The sequence below is a fragment of the Rhinatrema bivittatum genome, chromosome 1 (genome assembly GCF_901001135.1).
Source record: "Rhinatrema bivittatum chromosome 1, aRhiBiv1.1, whole genome shotgun sequence".
Lineage (NCBI taxonomy): Eukaryota > Metazoa > Chordata > Amphibia > Gymnophiona > Rhinatrematidae > Rhinatrema > Rhinatrema bivittatum.
Window position 1 is genome coordinate 659,628,705 of NC_042615.1, and position 22,989 is coordinate 659,651,693.

Here is a 22,989-nt window from a genome sequence, read left to right on the forward strand (position 1 = left end):
CAGAAAAATCACTTTAACTGCTTCAATCTCTACTCCACTCCTACCCTGCCCCCAGGGAACACACAGAACGCAATGCCACTGCCTCTCTGTTGTTGTTTGTTTGTTTTTTTAACAATGAGCAAGGCATTACTAACTGCAAAAGAGAATATTTAAAAAGCCTTTTACCAGTGGCAAAGGCTAGTTTTTAAAGATTTTTATTAACTCTGAGAAGTTCTAAAAAAAGATACATTTCTACAAAATTCAAGAGAGCAAATATAGTTTCTTGCACATGCTTAGACTTTCCAGTGGGAGGGTGACAGCATTATTTGATCCAGATGGCAGCTTTAGACTTGTTAAAAAGACAATTCACTATGATTTGTCCTCTATCTGGTCTCCTTGCCAATTTATCTCACCTCAGCTCCCAAGAGAGAGTAATGTCACACAAGCAAAAGTTGGTTGCTTTAGTTACCATAAGTATTCTTTATCAGATACATCAAGTGAATATCACATTTTCAAAAAACACAATCATTAAAAACTACCATTCATACACACATCCATACAATTTAAAAAAATCTTTAAGACAATTTCGCACTCCCTTTTTTTATAACACCATTTCCCCACAAATTGATGCTTCTTTTTACACTCCCTTTATACTCCCAAAATGTTTCGCCACTCAATAGGCTTCTTCAGGGGAGCATAATGTGAATCATTACTAACACCAATCTTTAATAGAGATGTGAATCGTGTCCTCGATCGTCTTAACGATCCATTTCGGCTGGGAGGGGGAGGGAATCGTATCGTCGCCGTTTGGGTGTTTAGAGTATCGTTAAAATCGTTAAAATCGTGAACCGGCACACTAAAACCCCCTAAAACCCACCCCCGACCCTTTAAATTAAATCCCCCACCCTCCCCAAATGCCTTAAATTACCTGAGGGTCCAGCGGCACACTAAAACCCCCTAAAACCCACCCCCGACCCTTTAAATTAAATCCCCCACCCTCCCCAAATGCCTTAAATTACCTGAGGGTCCAGCGGCACACTAAAACCCCCTAAAACCCACCCCCGGCACACTAAAACCCACCCCGACCCTTTAAATTAAATCCCCCACCCCAAATGCCTTAAATTACCTGGGGGTCCGTAGCGGCGGTCCATAGCTTAAATTACCCCCGGGTCCGTAGCGGCGGTCTGTAGCTTAAATAAGGTCCGGAACCCTCGCTGAATGACCTCCTGCAGTCGATCTCCTGCCGGCGCCTTTTTCCGTACGGAAACGATTCGCGGCAGGAGATCGCTCCAGGGCCCCCGCTGGACCCCCAGGAACATTTGGCCAGCTTGGGGGGGCCTCCTGACCCCCACAAGACTTGCCAAAAGTCCAGCAAGGGTCCAGAACGACCTCTTGCATCAAATCGTATTGGTCTATGGCCGCCGCCATTTTGAGGCGGCCATTTTGCAAAATGGCGCCGGCTGAAGACACCACGATTTAGTGGTGCCGGATTTCCTGCTCTCCCCCTTCCCCCGATTTAGCTACGGACCCAGGGGTAATTTAAGCTACGGACCGCCGCTACGGACCCGCAGGTAATTTAAGGCATTTGGGGTGGGGGATTTAATTTAAAGGGTCGGGGTGGGTTTTAGTGTGCCGGGGGTGGGTTTTAGGGTGTTTTAGTGTGCCGCTGGACCCCCAGGTAATTTAAGGCATTTGGGTGGGGGATTTAATTTAAAGGGTCGGGGGTGGGTTTTAGGGAGTTTTAGTGTGCCGGTTTTCCTGCCCTCCCCCTTCCCCCGATTTACGATTTTTTAACAATAAATCGGGGGAATTGGTATTGTATCGTGGCCCTAACGATTTTTGACGATTTAAAATATATCGGACGATATTTTAAATCATCAAAAAACGATTCACATCCCTAATATATATATCACTAATTATGGTATAGTGTGTGAAAATATGTGATATATTTTTATAATTGCCAATTTTTTGAATCTTAGTTACCATAAGAACATAAGATATGCCATACTGGATCAGACCAAGGATCCATCAAACCCAGCATCCTGTTACAACATTGGCCAATCCAAGTCACAAGTACCTGGCAAGTACCCAAACACTAAAAAAGAAAAAGACATGATGTAGTCTTATATAGACAATAAGGACCCATGATTTTAATAAGACAGTAGAGCAAGAATATGTGTCAGTTGAAACTGTGAACACACAGACCACTTGTATGAACGTCTGTTTAGAAATATATTAGTCATAGATCCATGTTCCTGCACTCACAATAGATTTAATAAAACAAGTAAAATAGTGAATTGCAGAGAAGACTGATAACTTGTGGATTTATTTCATTCTCTTAGTGGACATTTAATAGTATTAAGTAGGTAAACAGAAACATCACCATTCCTCATAAAGTATTAAACAATAACATCAAAAAATATAAAACACCATAATAGTAACACCATACCGATAAAAAGAGTAAATATTTCATCTAACAAACAGGATATCTGTTGTAGGGGTGTGAATCGTGTGATCGATCGTCTTAACGATCGATTTTGGCTGGGGGGGAGGGAAATCTGATTGTCGTGTTTTGTTTTGTTTTTTTAAAATCATTAAAAATCGTAAATCGGGGGAGGGCGGGAAAACTGGCACACCAAAACAACCCTAAAACCCACCCCGAACCTTTAAAACAAATCCCCCACCCTCCCGAACCCCACCAAAATGTTTTAAATTACCTGGGGTCCAGTGAGGGGTCCCAGCGTGATCTCCTGCTCTCTGGCCACGGCTGCATTAAGAGAAATGGCGCCGGTGGCCCTTTGCCCTTATCATGTGACAGAGCAAAGGTAGCGCCGGCGCCATTTTGATTCCTGGCTCCCGACGTCACGCGTGCAGGAGATCGCTCCCAGACCCCCGCTGGACCCCCAGGGACTTTTGGCCAGCTTGGGGGGGCCTCATGACCTCCACAAGACTTGCCAAAAGTCCAGCGGGGGTCCGGGAGCGACCTCCTGCACGCGGGCCGTATTGCCAATATTCAAAATGGCGCCGGCGCTACCTTTGCCCTCACTATGTCATACGGGTGACCATCGCCCGTGAACGGTCCCCCACCGTGCTCCTCCCCGGCTACCTGTGTAAACTGCCAGCCGGTGGCGAGGGTATGTGGTAGGGTTTGTTCCGCCGGCTGCCATGTCGCAAAACATCACCGGTGAAAATGGTGCTGAGGATATGGCGCCGATTGGCTCTTGCCCTTACTATGTCACATGGTGTACTGACGTCATTGTTGTCTCCATATAGCATAGTAAGGACAAGGTTCTCCGGCGCTATTTTAGTTGCTGGCATCCGACGGCCCTACTGAATGCGATGTGTCCCGGACCGTTCCTGTGGTGCCGGCGGAGAAGCACGGATTTGTTTCAGGTGTAGTGTGTGATCAGAGTGCAGTGTGTGGGTGGGTGGAAGAGGGTACTTTAATTTAAAATGCGTGGCTTTGCAATGTAGCAGGCAGGAATTCAAGTTTTGGTGTGTTTTGGGAGGGTGGGTGAAGTAAGTGACATTGGCAGGCGTGTGGGTGGGGGTGTGTGGTGTGATGAGTGTGGATTTCTGTGTGTTATGAGGGAGTGTGAATGAAAGGCAATAGCCCTGTGTGGGGATGGGGTGTGGTGTGTGAGTGTGTGTGAAAGGTGAAAGAGGTTGCGCTTGCGCCGACGGCCACCAGATGTCGCTGTTTTGTGCAAGCAATTTTTAAACTTGTATTACCTGTCACAGGTGTGACCTATATGTAATGTAAGTGTATAAGATCCTTCCCGTATGGGAAGTGAATGTTGTGTGCAAATTTGAACGCATTTGGTTAAGCGGTTGGTGAGATTAGCGACGACGTACAAACTATTTAACATTTTTATTTATATAGATTTTATTAAATAATTATTTAAAATTATTTAAAATTTGCATTATATCTTGTTTCAGTGTTTGCACTTTCAATGTTTTTATATGTTTATTTTTATTCTATAATTTTGTTATATTTATGTGTAGAAAAATGTGTTACATATTATGGGCCAGTATGGATAAAAATCCCTTGTCCCGTCCCCCCCCCCCCTTGACCTCCCCCACCCCATCCACCAGCAGGAGAGGCACCAGCATTGGTGGTCCAACCCCTCGCAGAGGCGCACGCCAGGCCACAGTACCCTTCCCCCTCCAAGAAGAGACTTCTTTCCTTTTGGACTGGGGTAACAGGAACACTGAGACCCAGACTGGCCAGCTTTTGCTGGCCAAGGGAGGCCACCATCACCCTCAACTTCTTCCTCCATCAGCTGCTGGCCTGGTTGGAGAACAAGGCTCATTATCTGGAGCATCCGCTCCAGACGCTGTGCCTGTTTCTCAGCAGCAGTTTGCTCAGGGCATGCAGATGATAGAGGAAGTCCATTAGCTGCTATTAATTACCTGCTAGAAAATAGACTTAGAAAATAGCCACTGCTATTACTTGCAACGGTAACATGGAATAGACTTAGTTTTTGGGTACTTGCCAGGTTCTTTTGGCCTGGATTGGCCACTGTTGGAAACAGGATGCTGGGCTTGATGGACCCTTGGTCTGACCCAGTATGGCATGTCCTTATGTTCTTATGTCCATATGTAGGAATGACTGAGGGTGATGGAAGCTGCTCTTAGGGGTCTTGTCCAGAAAGTCTAGGACATAGCCCAAGTCCAGCGGAATCATACCATGATTCCGCTGGCCTTGGCTTGGCGCATGGGCTTTTTTCACTAGACCCCTAAATTTGCAGTCTCTGGCCTCCCTATTGCCCGGCTCCTTTTTCTGTTTTTGTAAATAGTTTTGGTCTCTCGTTTTTCCCACCCCTGTCCTATTTATTTGATTTTAATGTTTTAAATTGTAAATAGTTTTAAAGTAGTTTTTAAAGACATCAGTTTTATATTGCCAACTGTGTGTGTCTCTCTTTTCTTTGGTAGACCTTTGTTAATAATGTTTCCAAGGCTGCCAAGGTTTATCTTGTTTGTTTAGAAAACCCCCTCCAATGCTAATAGTACCTCTACACTGAGGGTCTCAATTCATTGGTCTTTCCCAGGAGTCAGGAATCCCAACAGGATGATGAAATAATCTTGGTGCTAACAAAAAGGGCACAGATTTTCACTGCCCATTTTATAATGCCAATATTATTTAGGATAAACTCCCGATGCAGTAAGCTAATGGTATGCTAATGCATCCGGAGTTTATAAATGGTAAGAAATTGTACACTGTGCATTTGGCAAAATACCCTGTCACAATGCATCCTGGATTAGCCCCTACTTCTGGCTCTGGGACTCCCAAATCCAGTCTATTTCAGGGGAAGGGTGGTAAAGAATGGTATGCTCCTTTATAGCTCTGTAATGAAGGGCTAGGAACTGGGGCCATCTAGAGGAAACTACTGGGGATATTAACATGAGGAAAAAACACTTAGAATGGCATTTTTTGACATTTACCTATTTCATTTGGTAGAAGAGCCTGCTGAGTGAGTGGGCTTATCCTGCACCTAGAGGGCCAGAAAAGCCGTACTGTCACTTGCAAGTCATGCGTGACACCTCACATGAAGAGGGAGAGGAAGCCCCTGAGGTTTAATGATGGCTCATGGTGGTGGAAGAGGAGCAGCCATAGGAGGAACAGCTGGAGGAAGAGGAGCATGGCTGATCTCTAGGAGGGTAGCCCACAAGACAGCAGTTTGATTGACCAGGGCAATGGCCTGAAGATAAAATGGTGGCAATCAGAGGGAGAGGCTGTTAATACAGCAAAATGGCAGTATCTTGGAGGAGATACATGGCCTCCAACATATGGTAAGGCAGGAAGCTCAGGGCCTCTGTAAGACTATCCAGGAAGAGGTACAGGGTATTCAGCAGGTGGTATGGGCCCTTTGCCAGCCTCAGGGGACCAAACTGCAGTGTGGAGGGAGATGCTGCAGAGGATGCTCCCTTCCAACTGCAGTCATTAGTGGCTCCATGGCATTTCATGGGGCCTTGGATACAGTACCCTCCACTTTAGCGTACACCATATGTATGGATGAGACATCTCCATGTTGAAAGTCCCCCTGTGCCCCAGTCACCTGCAACTCACCCTGCACCACCTTGTGTCTGCCTGCCATCTCAGCAGGCACAGAGTGTGGCTGCACCACCACTGCCTGCACCACCTCATGCTGCTGCCACCACTACCACCACCACCACAGCCAGTGCTGCCCCCATCTGAACCTTCCTGCAGGCATGAACTTGAACTGTCACAAGCTCCTTTGCCCTCTGAGGGCAGTATGAGTAGTGACAGAACTCCACCGTGCAGGAGTTCTTGGTTAGGCCAGCCTAAGCCCTGTGAGCTTCCTGAAGCCAGTTAAAGAGGTCGGCCAAGGAAGCCATAGTTTCTTTTGTTATCATTTATTTTGGTGCACTTTTTTGTAAATAAATTAATCTTCTGAAATGTCTTTGCACTTTTTTGTAAATAAATTCACTGTCAACTTGGAAATGTCTTTGTTTCAGAATGGGGTTTTTTGTTGTTGTATAGCCTGTCTTTGATCCATGCAATGTATTTCAAGCAATTGTGCCTGAATCAGACCCTCTTCCTCCTCATCATCATCATCATCCTGATTTTCTTTATGGTCTTCCTCTGGAGAAGGCATATATCTGTTTAGCGCAAGGTTATGTAGCATACAGCAGACTTTAAGGGAGCTGTAAAGAAGGCATCCTCCTGATCTGTACAGACAGCAGAAATGTGTTTTAAGTAAGCCAAAGGTTCTCTTGATAACAGCCCTGGTCTTCCAGTTTGCCTTGTTGTAGCAATACTCAGCAGCAGTCCCTGGGGCATCAGCCAGGTTTTTGAGTGAATAGCCTCTGTCACCTGTAGGGGAGAAGCCACAAAAAAGCTGGGTTAGATATACCTTTTGGCTTTGAGAGTGGGACAGTTCACAGGACTAGTTTAGAGCAGGCCTGCAGTGCAAATACTCATTCATTCTAAATATAAGGGAGATAATAGGAAGCTGTGAAACTGGTATGTGATAGAAGTGATTGGTGCCTTTCTACCTAGAAGCCATCCCCCAGTGATGTATCCTTGCTGGAAGCAGTCATAAATTATTAATTGCAAGAGAATGTAGGCATCGTGAATGGCTCCTGGACATTTGGGCACAACATTCATGATGATGCCTTCGCGTTGCAGATCACCTGCATGTTTAGGGAGTGGATGTCCTTGCAGATTCGGTAGGTGGCCTCATCTCCCCCTGTTGTCTTTATGGCAATGTGAGTGCAATCGATAGCTCCCAAGAAAGAGGGGAAATGTGCTATTTGATAAAGTTACTCATAATTTGGTGTTGCTCCTGTCTTATGCAAGGGAAAGATATAAAGTGTTGCGTCTTCCTGAGCTAGGCAGCCAGGACCTGCTCTATACATCTAGAGATGGCTGCTCTATACACCTAGAGATGGCAAACGGAGTGATTCCAGATGTAACCCCTAGATGTGTCTGGAAAGTGTTGGTAGCAAAAAAGACCAGAGCAGTAGTGACCTTGACATGTACTGGCATGGCCACTTTGGATGGTAGGTTGCAGGTCCTGCTCTAACAATTGGCATAGGTATTGTATGGTTTCCTTTTGAATCTGAACCTGCACATGACTTACTCCTCTGAAAGATGCAGAAATCGTGTACTACTCCTGTAAACTCTGAAAAGGGGTACCTCATCCTCCTGTGCATTCTTCTTCTCCTCCCTCTTTCTCTTCTCAGCCATATTGATCTGATTACCCATGCAGCTATTATAATCATAATCTTGAAAAGGGACTCCCAAGAATGAGTATCCTTCCTCAATAGTTATAGGTGCAACATTCTCTCCAAGCTTCCTTTGTAGATCCCCCTGTTCCTGTCTCATTCCTATCTATTTCTGTAAGCAGCAGTCTACCCCTGAATAATCTGATTACATCAGCAGTACCCTTTCAATCCATGAGTCAATACCTGCATGCCAGGTGTTATGTCCCTATATACCTCTCCCTACCTCCCTCAGTAGGTCTCAGTCTGTCCCTGACACACGCCCTCTCACTCCCCATCCCCCGACCTTCTTCTGTGTCCACATTCCCAGAGAGACCAGCCCAGACATGGAAAGCATATGAGCAAAAGTGAAAGCTTGCAGTGCTTTGCGTAAATTGGCAGCAGAAAATATAAGCATGCGCATGCACCTAAACACGCAACCTCATATGTGCACATCCCTTATAAATTTACGTCATACGTGCATATGTATGAGGGCCGCCCCCAACAACACATCTCAAGCTACTATTCCTTATTGATTAAAAAAGGTTTCTGACTATATGTTACCTTTCTAATATGTTGCATATTGGGCAAATTTCTTATTCAAAAACAGAGGTAATAAACCCAAATAAATAAATGAATAAATAGAATCCAGGCTGCCTGGACATCTGCAACCCACTGGATTCAAGATATTTCATTCTTCTTTCCTTGAGTAGGATCTCCATTAATTCACTCACCAACAAGGCTAGACTAACTGGTCTGTAGATTCCAACCTCTCCTGTGCTACCACTTTTGTAAAGAGGGACAACATTTGCTATTGTCCAGTCCCATGAAACCATTCTTGTCTCTGAAGGTCTATTGAACATATTCTTCAGTCAGTAGTTCTGGACTCCACTCAGGAATTTGACAATGTAAATTTTTATAGACCATGTGACAGATTAAGGACAGAAGTTCCAATTGACAGTGTAGCACTTAGTTACAGTTATCTAGTTGTTGCAGAGTTTAGAACAAGCAAAATGAGGTCTCATCCTATGCAAAGAACTGCAGCATTTCTGTATTCAGGAACTCTGACTTTCACTTGTTTTCCAGGCTGCCATCTGTGTGTAGAATATTTGATTGTGTCCTTCTCTATGCAAATGATAGTAGTGTGCCCTTCAGCAAAAAATTGTGTTTGGATTCACAGGTCGCAGTGCAATTTTAATTTAATAAATTAGAAGTGTCAGAATCTTGGCAGACTACATCTTAATACAATAAAACAACAGTTAGGTCCTTTGCCACTAAAACATAATCCTTTACATTATAAGGATGGGCAACTGGGACTGATGTAAGCTAGAGTAAGCAGTTGTATTTCATAAGATGAAATCTGAATACAACCTAAAACGTTTTGGTAAGATCTCAGAATTTATAAAAAAAAAAAAAAAAGCGAAACATTATTCGGTATTTTTTCACAAGGATTTATGCAGATAAATCCCAGTTTATAATGTAAATTGGCTATTGAAAATCATCAGGGGGTTGTGCTGGGAAAAGTATACATGTAATTCATTTACGTGTACTTTTGCTCACACTCATGTTTGTTGCGAACGACGTGAGCATGAGCCCTTTTTGCCATGGCACATTTGGCGTAACCTTATGGGCTGTGCGCTAAGGCTTGCACAGACAGTGGGTGGGTGAGTCTTAGCACTAGCCAGACTAAGACAGATTCCAAGAGTCTATACCTACACAAAGCTGGGGCTTAAGACTTGATGGAGGCAATAGTGAAGCTGAAGATTTGAGAAGGCAAAAGCTGAGGCTGATGACTCTAGCACGGGCTGAAGACTGAAGCGGAGCTGAAGAGTAAAGTGGAGCTGAAGTCTGGATCAGGCTTGAAGGCTTGAGCAAGACTGTATACTGGAACCAGGAGAACCTTGCTGGGCAAGGTGGAAGAGTTAAAGACCCTTTTATAGTGACCCTTCAATTGGAATGATATTGCATGTGTGTGCTAGAGGACAGGATCTGAGGAGCAATGGCATCTGCTGTGCATCAGCGGCATTTCCCTGCCTTGCAAAGTGGCAGCATTGGGATGGCAGCATCAGGTTGGCAGCATCGGGGTAAGTGAAGCTGCTCATGGGGCTCTCCTGTGAGAAGTGAGCATAACAGTGTTAGGTGTTGCAAGGGCAGCCTGGATGAGGAAAATATTTGTCCACATACTTTTGATTTCGAAAAATATGAGCCTAAATTTACAGGCAGAAAGTTACACCTGATTTGCACAATCCATAAATCTTCAAAGCAAGTTTATGCTCATATGTCCTCTTAAAAAATGTGGGCTAAAGTCTGCAAGTACAGAGTGCCTGCCGTCTTTATTCAAATGTGGGCTGTTGAAAATGACCCTCTATAGAGGCAATTTCCAAACTGTCCTTTTTGGGACAAAATCCATGGTTCTTTTAACTTCTAGTCTTTTCCCCAAGTTTCAAAGTGAAAGTATACAGGAATGCTTCCTTACAAACCATCAAAAGCATGTGTACTGAGGAAGGCTACATGTATTTTTAGCCAGACAGGACAAGTTACCTGTGAGTTACAAAACGTCCATAGACATTTGCACCTACATTTTCTGTGGGTCCCACGAGCTAGGGGTGTGCATTCGGATTGACCGCATTAGTAAAACGCAACTCATATTTTTTTTTTACTTAAAAAATTGATTCGACATAAACGATCGGATTTCCCACATATCGAACATAGATATGTTCGATATGTGGGAAATCGCGATTGTTGAGCCAAAAAAAAAATTAAACCCCCTCACCCTCCTTAATCCCCCCCCCCAGACTTACCACAACTCCCTGGTGATCGAGCGAGGAGTGAGGACGTCATTTCTGCAATCCTTGGCGAGAAGCATGTGACGTCGGTGGCACGTCGAGTGACGCGGCGTCACGTGATTCCCGGCTCGTTCACGCCGGACGGCTCGTTCGGCCCAAAAAGAACTTTTGGCCAGCTTGGGGGGGCCTCCTGACCCCCCCAAGCTGGCCAAAAGTTCTTTTTGGGCCGAACGAGCCGTCCGGCGCGAACGAGCCGGGAATCACGTGGTGCCGCGTCACTCAGACGCGACGTCACGTGATTCCCGGCAAGTTCGCGCCGGACGGCTCGTTCGGCCCAAAAAGAACTTTTGGCCAGCTTGGGGGGGCCTCCTGACCCCCTCAAGCTGGCCAAAAGTTCTTTTTGGGCCGAACGAGCCGTCCGGCGCGAACGAGCCGGGAATCACGTGACGCCGCGTCACTCGACGTGCCACCGACGTCACATGCTTCTCGCCAAGGATTGCAGAAATGACGTCCTCACTCCTCGCTCGATCACCAGGGAGTTGTGGTAAGTCTGGGGGGGGGGATTAAGGAGGGTGAGGGGGTTTAATTTTTTTTTTGCACATATGTACATATACCCAACTCATTGGATTTTTTTTATGTCCATATTGGCCGCAAGTGGGACCCCCTTTCGGACATAAAAAATATGAACATAAAATTTTGCTCTGCACATCCCTACCACGAGCTGCCTTATTCACCCCGTCACTGCTAACCAGCTGAGCATTCTTCCTTGGCTTGCTGTTGCAATGGCCGCTGCTTGTCTCAGCCTCCCTAGGTATGCGCATGCCTAACCTCTACAGAATTAAAGGGCCCATGATGGGAAATACCCACAATGCCCACTGATGATTTCAGCAGCCTCAGTATATTATATATAGCTCTCCTGGGACTTCTCCACCTTGCCTCAGCAACAGGACTGCCGGTGTGCCTTGTGTCGCAGTACGTGTTACTGTTTCTGTGTTGTCCTTGCCTTGCCTTGTTTGTACTTGTCCTTGCTTTGTCTTATTTGTGCCTTTTCCTTGCCTTGCCTTGTTTGTCTCCTTGTCTTATCATGATAGTTTCAGCTTGACTTTCTGGATTCTGACCATGGCTTGAACCCTGACCTTCTGAGATCACTGCCTGGCCATGAACCCCTGCTTTAGACTTTATTTATTTATTTATTTAAATTCTTTTAATATACCAACGCTCAAGACCATGTCTTATCGTACTGGTTTACAATAAACTAGGGGGTGAACCAGTTAACAATGAAAGCCAAAAAAGTTACATTATAACAGGGAATATGGAACTAGGCTGTTAGAAAAAAAGGATAGGTTAACAGGATAGACTTGACTTTGCTCCATCTGCCATCTGCTCTGACATCTGCCTGTTCTCCATTTTTACTGTCAACTGCCTGCTCCAACCTCCGGCTCTTTCTTCATCTCCTTTGTCTGCCACCTGCCTTGACTCTCACCAGACCTTGGACTCTTGTCACTGGATAGAACCAGGGACCCACCCAGGATCTGCCACCACCAGAAACCAAGAGCTCAACCTGCAGAGAAGGAGGCTTGTAGAGGCAAAGTTCCAGTCAGTCCCACCACAGAGCTTCTCCACCAGCTGCCAGTGTGGGCCTAGTGGGACTGCTCACAAGGCAGCACCAACCACACTGCAGAACCTAGGGTCCACTATTCCTGCAGGCATTACAGAATTCAGAATTGTGAAAAGACATGAGTTTCCCTCCTTCCATTCTAGGTGTCATAGTGGATAACACATTGAAATTGTCGGCGCAGTGTGCTGCGGCAGTCAAAAAAGCAAACAGAATATTGGGAATTATTAGAAAAGGAATGATGAATACAACGGAAAATGTCATAATGCCTCTGTATCGCTCCATGGTGAGACTGCACCTTGAATACTGTGTACAATTCTGGTCGCCGCATCTCAAAAAAGATATAATTGCGATGGAGAAGGTACAGAGAAGGGCTACCAAAATGATAAGGGGAATGGAACAACTCCCCTATGAGGAAAGACTAAAGAGGTTAGGACTTTTCAGCTTGGAGAAGAGACGACTGAGGGGGGATATGATAGAGGTGTTTAAAATCATGAGAGGTCTAGAACGGGTAGATGTGAATCGGTTATTTACTCTTTCGGATAGTAGAAAGACTAGGGGGCACTCCATGAAGTTAGCATGGGGCACATTTAAAACTAATCAGAGAAAGTTCTTTTTTACTCAACGCACAATTAAACTGGAATTTGTTGCCAGAGAATGTGGTTCGTGCAGTTAGTGAAGCTGTGTTTAAAAAAGGATTGGATAAGTTCTTGGAGGAGAAGTCCATTACCTGCTATTAAGTTCACTTAGAGAATAGCCACTGCCATTAGCAATGGTTACATGGAATGGACTTGGTTTTTGGGTGCTTGCCAGGTTCTTGTGGCCTGGATTGGCCACTGTTGGAAACAGGATGCTGGGCTTGATGGACCCTTGGTCTGACCCAGTATGGCATTTTCTTATGTTCTTATGTTCTTACTTTGGGGACACTTTTGTGGCTGTCGGGGTGAGGAATTTTTGAAGGAAGGGGATGGAGGAAGGGAATCAGTGATACTTGGTCCAACAAATCTTTAATGTACCGGTATTATGGAACAGGCCACCCCTTCTATTATTCTATTCTGAAGAGTATTCCTTAAATCATGCATCTGCAGGCTTTTCCTACTTGTTAAGAACTTCCAAGCTGTATGTGTAATTGTTGAAAATGACCCCTTAAAGTTGTAAGACTATTCCTAACCCTGTCCATATGCAACCCTGTCACATGCACACCCTCTCCAGAGGACAAACACTCTATGAAAGCTCTGCAAAAGGTGACTGTGCTCAATTTAGAAACACACACTGCCTGGTAAGGTGTATAGGACTTGGGACATAAGGGAGCAAGTTCCGAAAGCTATGCCACCATCACACAGTGAGTAAGCAAGCCACACATAGAACATTAGTCACTGAGTATCACACTCACTTATGTTATCAGTAGGGACTACATGCTGCTGTCCCTGCACGTACACATTAGCAAGGCCTATGTTTCATCAATGGGTGCCACTAAACCAAAAGCAGGTGTGTGTCAACTTCCTGTAACAGGTCATGATTCAGTGTGACTCCTTCCTCCACAAATATTATCTATAGCTGCCCACAGGAAAAACTTCTGAGACTGGCATATATCACCCCTACTTACTGCAAGATTATGACATAGGTCCCTGAATAGATTAGATGCACAAAAAGCATGCTTGTCAAGATGCCTACATCAAAAGGACATCATCAGCCATGGTAAGCACATCACACCTGTGGGAGCAATAGTCCTATACAATAAGGACGGACTGGTGGTTACAATGGAGGCAGTCTGTACGCTCATAACCTGTTCACCTAACCACACAATGCCACCAAAGAATGCGATACACAGAGAACTGCATGAACTGTCAAGGACCATAGCAGGGCACCTCACTAATTAAAGTACTAGTGTGTAACAGGAGGAACTGATGAACCTACAGCATAGCAGCTGTTCAGCAGTACACAGACATCCTCACACACATGTGCATCAACAATGCCACAAAAGCATGAAAGTATAGAAAAGTCAGCTGTGATTTTGGTCTGGTACTATATGCTAAGTGTTTTGCACAGGAGTGCTGAGGCAATGTGCTTTACTGGGCCTCAGAAATAACATCTGCACTGTTAACAGTAATAGGTGTAGGTTAACAGGGAATATTGTGCTTATGTTGAGGGAACAAACATATGTGCATACTGCAGCATCACATGACTATCTGTGACGCATTACCCACTATTATCTTCCAACAACCACACATCTGCAGATGACAATGAGCCTACGTGTGACAAGCCAGTTAAAGGCATGTAAACCCTTCGCCTGTATGATGTCAACGATTGATGAGGAAAGATATAGCTGCAGTATCAGTGGTTCTAAACTATACTAGCACAGTAACATGTCACAGATCAAGTGAAGACTGGACAGTAGCAGATTCACTCTCCTGCCTTCACTCACCTGCAAGTACATTCTCCCATAGCATTTCCAAGAAGGCGACACTACTTACATAAGATCCCGACAGCCAAGACCCTCAACATTTGCACATGTATGCTGATACATTTCCACCTTGATGTACCATGGCACATGCATGTAAGGACCGGTTCATGCATTGAGAAAGGTAAATGCTATATTTGAAGGAGCTGGGCACATACAAAAAATAGCACCAGATAGCACAATCTCTTTCAGCCAGGCTGTAATTGTGGGTGTGATCCTAAAGCTGTGTGATGTGTGCAGTATTGTGGCCACCTGTTCTGAATGATAAATATGTACATGCTTCTATTTAATCATAATGGAAGCAAGATCAACACTCTCAATACCTGCAGGCATGGGAGTTAGATGATGGCTAGATGTACCTATGCTGAAAAGCGATATACAGTTCTATATCCTAGTGTTATCTCACTCTTTAACTGATCAACCATTGGTGCCAGATTGTTCTGGGAATGCCTTTGTTCCATAAAGCACATCCGTTATAGAGGTACTGCTTAACCTGCATACCTGTAAGCACTTCCAAATGAGGGTGTAAAAATAGCTCTCTACCAGTACTTCTTTAAGTCTGCTCTTCTTACTTTGCCATTCACATTGCACCTTCAGTGTTATTTCACTTTTACTGTATTACTACAACTGTCACTCTTCAGAGTCCAGGAGCATGTAGGCCACCAGCACACTTATGACACTGTGGCATTCACATGTGAGGGTGAGAATGAGGGGCGCCTTTGATGGCTCTCAGGCCACAACATGATAGCTAGGTCACTGAGTGTCATACCAAACATCACTCATTTTCTGTCAGTAACAGGCAGAACACATTGTGGTGACCACATGTCTATCAAGTAATGTTACATGATAGACATGTTATGGTCATGTCTATCATGAAATGTTACACCAAAAAATAATTTTGTTACGACTTGAGGTAAACTGCAAAATAGCAGATATATCCTAATAATCCCTATCGGAAATTATTCAAAAGACAACCAGAAGAGAGTGGTATCTGAAAGTTGTAAGTGTTTGCAGTCTCATCCAATCATTAAAACATTATTTATTCGCTTCAATCGTGCTTATCTCTTGACTGTGTTTCTTCACTGCTGGATGGTGTATGCTGGATGGTGTATGTTATATGAAAAATACGGGTGATTTTAGGGAGGCACTTTTGCACTTTAAAAACAAAAAAAGAAAAAAGTAATTGACAAACCTCTAGAGAGTAGGTAAATGATGTGATAAATGGTGTTGGAGCCAAGAGAGGGGCTGTAGCCCTGTAAGGGCAAGAGCCCATGAGACTGCAAACACTTACAACTTTCTGATACCACTGTCTTCTGGTTGTCTTTTGAATAATTTCCGATAGGGATTATTAGGATATATCTGCTATTTTGCAGTTTACCTCAAGTCGTAACGAAATTATTTTTTGGTGTTGTATGTTTGAGGTTTTTTGAGCCAGTATATATTAATAGTTTATCATGAAATGTTTACATGATACCAGAAAATATACATATCTCTATGATTTTAATCAATGGGTGGTAGTCGGCAGTAAATCAGCTTGATAAATAACAACTATTTCACCCCAAATTCCGCATCTAATAAAAACTATAATTTCCTCTTTTTAAATGACCATCATACTGGGCGTCATCGTAAGTGTGGAACACTAATTCAACTTTGCCGTTCTTTATAATCATCGGTCATTTATTCAGTGTCTATATTATTCTTTATGCTGGTGAACCCCAGATCACAATCTTCCTTAATTTTTTAATTTTTTTTTTTACATAACCCCAATTTCACAGTCTTCCCATAGTGTTAATTCGCTGCATACATCCTTAGCGGGTCATGTTCGCAAAAACTTTTGTGAAAAGGTCACTCTGCTTTTTTACTTAATTAATTCCAAATCACTTATCTTGTCAGATACGTGATTAATCCATGAAGAGATGTTATATCAGTCTTCACAAAATCCACAAGAAAATGCCACTGATCAAAATGCCCAACACGGTCCGTGTCTCGGAGAGTCTTCCTTCTTCATGGGGCATAAATTGTATCTGTGAATGTACCAAATCCAGTATCAATGTGATAACCAATGTGTACAAAAGTTTTTAAAGTAGAACAGAAATAAACTTACTGCAACATGTCAACGTTCTTGAACTGTCTGCGTCAGTTTCCAGTATTTAAAGCCCTCTTAGATGTCAATCAAAATGTTTTTCAAACACCAAATTATCTCAAATCATATAAGTGAATACCACTCAGTTGCTAAATTTAACTCTTGGGTATGCTCGCTGTTCAACCTATAAATCCATTCTTGTTCTTCTAAATTCAAATTCAATGACCGAAGAAAGGCATGAATGTTTGCATTGTTAGTGGCAGATGTGACTAGCTAACCACGACATCCAGAAAGACTATGTAAGGTTGCCTGTACCTTTGCTGAGCCATCAACCTGATTAGCGTTGCCTGAGAGCGTTTAACAATTGCTGTTGGCTGCTAGAAATGCAGGCAAGCTATAGGCAAAAGGAGCTAATCTGTTCATTACTACAGCATCTGATGTAACAATTGGAAGTATAAAACCTATACAACGGCTCAGTACCTCAAAATTTATCAATTAATCAAATACAATTTCATTCGAGGTTAAATGCTTAAAAGCATAAATTATAATATATAATGCTCTAACAAACTCTACCAGGGGAGGTATCAGATATAGTGCTCACAGTCTCACAGGCTCTTGCCCTATACAGGGCTGCAACCCTTCTCATGTATCGGCACTGTTATATTTTACGTCATCTACCATTACCCCATGGTGAGCCTGTTATTTTCTGTGTATAATAAATTACCAAAAGTTTTTAAAAGAATTTTTGATTTTTTTACCCGTGAAAACTATTCACCATTATATGTGATCTCTCTATTTAATATCTCTCTATTTAATTACTCAATATTATAACAGCACTTATCTTTTTTACTTTGCGCTCATTTGTTTGTTGTCAGCTGGCTTCCTGCCCGACATTGGCAATGTTTCGGCGCAACAAGTGCGCCTGCTTCAGGGGCTTACTGCTCAATATTTCTACAAAAAACACATTTTTTTGTTATTATCTTCTTAAAAATACATTTATTAATGACCAAACTCTGAAGGGTACTTACTATTCAGGTTAACGCTTTTTCTCCCACTCTCTCACCACATTCAAATATGGCGCCTAAACGCCTTCTCTATCTCAATGCCGGAAATGCATGCACTCTTTATTTCCTGTTGAACATTGTTACTGCACCTGTCAGCTGATTGAACTTAAAACACTGACCAATCGACCTCCTTGTTGAGCCCATCTGGGGCTACTGTTTGTAATTTAAAAATCCACTTCTGCTCATGTTGTAATAAACGTGAGTTTAAATTGCCTCCTCTTTCATCCTGCTCCACCACCTCTAACACCGTACTTTTTAAATTCCAAAAATCATGTGATTTTTCTATACAGTGTTGCACTAACGGGGCCTCCAGTCTGTTACGTTTGAGCGCACTCTTATGCTCTATTAAACGAGTTTTTAACTGTCTTGTTGTTTTGCCTATGTAAAAAAGACCACAAGGGCACCATATAGTGTAAACTACAAAGCTAGAATTACAAGTTGACTTTTTTATAGGTTTAAACCTTCGAAGTTTATCTAAGGGGATATTGATATTAGAATGGGCTATATTAGATATAGATATAGATATAGATATATTGATATTAGAATGGGCGCCATATTTGAATGTGGTGAGAGAGTGGGAGAAAAAGCGTTAACCTGAATAGTAAGTACCCTTCAGAGTTTGGTCATTAATAAATGTATTTTTAAGAAGATAATAACAAAAAAATGTGTTTTTTGTAGAAATATTGAGCAGTAAGCCCCTGAAGCAGGCGCACTTGTTGCGCCGAAACATTGCCAATGTCGGGCAGGAAGCCAGCTGACAACAAACAAATGAGCGCAAAGTAAAAAAGATAAGTGCTGTTATAATATTGAGTAATTAAATAGAGAGATATTAAATAGAGAGATCACATATAATGGTGAATAGTTTTCACGGGTAAAAAAATCAAAAATTCTTTTAAAAACTTTTGGTAATTTATTATACACAGAAAATAACAGGCTCACCATGGGGTAATGGTAGATGACGTAAAATATAACAGTGCCGATACATGAGAAGGGTTGCAGCCCTGTATAGGGCAAGAGCCTGTGAGACTGTGAGCACTATATCTGATACCTCCCCTGGTAGAGTTTGTTAGAGCATTATAAATTATAATTTATGCTTTTAAGCATTTAACCTCGAATGAAATTGTATTTGATTAATTGACAATTGGAAGTATTGCATGACAGGCCCTCACAACCCAGCAAAGGGTACTGGTGCATAGCTGTTTGCCAACCTTCAAGACATACATAAGAGGAGAGAAACCTGTGCTACCAACAAATGGTGTACCTCATGCTGTGCCGGTGATTTTCCATCACTGCACTCCAGTCTCTCCTGCATTGAAACCCATTAGTGAGCCCACCCCACATACAGGGAATACGGCAGGTTTGCAACATGCACTGCAGACTGCTATGATGCCGTACAGAAAGTGACGCTGTACAGACTGTGACGCTGTACAGAAATTATTGGTGAAAATGTTCCTGATGGCTTAGTAACAGCCCACACATGAAGGTGCTGTGCCAGCAGTGTGCCCAGTGCATGGTTCAGATGCACATGACACATTGTAACAGTTCCAAAGGGAAGGAAAGGAATGGGGCCTTTTAGGTCATAAATACATGATATGTATAGTGCCTTGTTTGCCCACACTAATTTGGCAGGCCTATGAAACATGGGTGGAGAAAGGCATGCCCTTGGGCAATGATCTGTTTACAGAACTGCAGAAGCCACCAATCACGTCCTACCCCACAGCTCTCGCCCCTCATCTGGGTGGCATTAGCCACATACCCATAAGCATTGACGGAAATGAGAAAGAAAAGGGTGTCTTACCTACGAGCCATTTAGAAAGGAAAGTCACAAGATGGAACACAGTTCATTGGTTTACCCTCATAGGTGGGCTGATATACATCCCCGCTAGTTTAGCGTTGGTAATTTTTACGCCGAGAAAAACTCTGGCTGCCCATTCAAAATCCAATCACAGGGTAACCGTTTATAGAACCGTGGTTAAACACTGCCGCTTATAAATGGCTTACTTAAAGCAAATTTTTAACAAGAGTATTTTTAAAAAAATTCTTTGAAATATTTTTCTTTTCTTCTTTTTTTCTTTTTGTTTTAAAGAAACAAAATTATCCAGTAGTATGATCAACTTAGATAGTTGTACTTATCTCATTAATGTAGTCCTCAAGGCGGTTTGTTTTGCGCCCTGCTACTTTCCGATTAGCCCAAATTTAAAGAGCGTCCTAGGCTTGCTCTATCTTGCATGACATCGCTAGTGTTTCGAAGTGCTTTTATCCTTCTTCTTCAGGGGCTTAGATACTAAAAAGATCAAAAAAGACATCTTGAGAAGATCACAACTTATTAGTTACACCACTTCAATAAATCAGCAACTTACTGCATTGGAGAACCAAATGATCTCTGTGGCATGTAACGGAGATCCGCCATCTTAACATCAAGATTTTTTATACGTTACGTCGGCATCGTGTACTGACCAATGAAAAACCAGAAAAATCGGCTACAGAGGAAAGCCCTTTAAATTAGTGAGTGCCAATCAATAATGTCATTCATACCATTGGGGTGCTCTGAACCAAGCTTGAAAATCCAATGTTGTTCCTTATTATTGAGAATGGAATGTGTATCTCCCTTTCTAAGATTAATAGGGACCATATCAATAATGGTCCATTGCAAATCAGTGAATGCATGTTTTTCTAATAAACAATGTTTTACTATGGGTGCCTCTAGATTGCCCGTATTAAGCCTGCTTCTGTGTTCTCTAAGTCTGATTCTGATAGCTCTTGAAGTTCGACCAACATAAAGCATAGGGCAAGTGCATTGAATTACATAGACAACGTGGTGTGAATTACAGTCAGTTATATGTTTCTTTTTGTAATCTATGTTTGTACATGGATCTCTCCAAAAATCTCCTGAAATTGTTGTGTGACACATGTCACACTTTCCACATGAAGAATGGGAACCAGATGCTTCTGAAATGACTGGCATAGGTAGAGCAGCTTTAACTAAAAAGTTTTTAATGTTTGCCTCTCTCTGGAAAGAAATTAATGGAGGTTCTTCAAAAATCGGGTTCAGTTGTAGAACATGCCAGTGTGTATATATGCTCTTCACGATTTCTTTAGCCTTGTTGGTGTATTGCAATACACAAACAGTCTGAGACAGTGATTTCTTCTCACAATATATCAATAGCGATTCTCTAGGAGAATACAATGCTCGCTTATATGCTGTTCTAACTGTATTTAGTGGATACCCTCTCTCAAAGAAGCATTGCGCTAGATGATAAGCTTGGTACTTGAAATCTCTTAGAGAAGAGCACAGACGGCGTAATCTAAAATATTGCCCGACTGGAAGGCCATTTTTAAAAGCCCTTGGATGGAAACTTTGGAACCGTAATAAGTTGTTTCTGTCAATTTCTTTATGATACAGTGTTGTCTCGATTTGTAAACCATTTTTAATGATTAACATGTCCAGAAAAGGGAGTTGTTGGTCAGAGATCGAAGATGTGAATTTTAAATCCATATCTATCTCATTTAACCATTTTTAAAAATTCTTTAATTGAATTTCATCTGATTGCCAAAAGAAAAAAAGATCATCTATATATCGAAGCCATAGAAAGACTTCCTGAAAAAACAGAGATTTGTAAATGATGTGTGTTTCTAAACGGTTCATAACTAAATTGGCCACTGTGGGGGCAACTGAAGACCCCATAGCAATGCCATGTACTTGGAGGAAGAATTTTCCATTAAACATGAAATAATTGTGTTTGAGCACCAACGTTGTAAGTTGTAAAAGAAATGAATTTGGAATGCGATGATTTGAAGTTGACAAAGTTTCTTGAACGACATCCATAGCCACTGTATGGGAAACATTTGTGTAAAGGGAGACAACGTCCATGGAGACTAGTTTCACTGTGTTTGTGGGTAGAGTGATGTCTGAAAGTATCTTCAAGACTTGAGTGGTATCTTGGACAAAGGACTGAGTTTTCCTCACATATGGTTGTAGAAATTTATCCAAGAGAATTGCTAAGGGTTCTAGTAATGAACCGTTACTAGAAATGATGGGTCTTAAAGGAGGATTAATCAAGGTTTTATGGACTTTCGGTACTCCATAGAGAAGAGGTACTCTCGGATGGGAGACAGTAAGAAATTGGCACTCCTTTTTTGTTAGGAATGGCATTTTTGTCTCAAGAAGAATGGATTGAATTTGATTTTGGAGGTCTGTTGTGGGATCCTCGTCTAATTGTCGATAGTATTTAGAATCATTTAACTGTGTTTGCAGATTCTGTACATATTGCATCGTATCTTGAATGATGGTGCTACCGCCCTTATCTGCCGGTTTGATTGTAACTTCTTGGATTTTGAATGGGCAGCCAGAGTTTTTCTCGGCGTAAAAATTACCAACGCTAAACTAGCGGGGATGTATATCAGCCCACCTATGAGGGTAAACCAATGAACTGTGTTCCATCTTGTGACTTTCCTTTCTAAATAGTTATTGTTTTAAGTCACATATATTCCAGTTTTTTTTTACCTACGAGCCAAGCATCATCGTACAGGCCAGCCTCAAAATTGTCAAATAGGTCCGATTGCCTAAGTATAAAGAAATCGTCCACTGCTCCGGGGTACCTGGCCTCCACATCCAGGATGCACATTCAAGTGTCACAGACCATTTGCACATTGATGGAGTGGAAGAGCTTTCTGTTGCAGTACCTCTGACGGTGTAGAATTATATGCCATGTGCGTGCAGTCGATAGCTACGACAACATTGGGAAAGTGTGCAAAGGCATAGAAACCTCTCTTCAAGTCCATCAAGTCCTGTCTGTAATGAGGACATTTTGTGTATCGGTTAATGCGGTCTGTTACAGCTGCAATGACCTGGTTGAGACAGCGTGAGATTGGGATTTGGGACATTCCCTCCACCACCCTACTGTAGTTAGGAAGGAGCCACTTGCCGTGAAATGGAGGGCGGCAAACAGTTTGGTGAGGCCAGGGACAGCAAGGGACCTTGCCGTGATCGTATCCAGATCACCTACGATGTCTTCATATAATTCCAGGATTGCCCAAGAGTAGAGATGATATCTGCAAACCACAAAGTCCTCAGGCATGCCCAGCAAGTATGTTCATGGAGGAAAGATACACTTCCTGTATCTCCTGGCCTTTGGCCAGGTGCATGCCCGTCACTGGGCTGGACTCTGAGCCTGCAGCAGTGGACCCTTTGTCTGCGCTGCTGGTACTTCCCTCAGATGTCTTGTAAATGGCCTTGGGTCTTGTTCAGGTTGTTCATATTCCATGTGTCATCG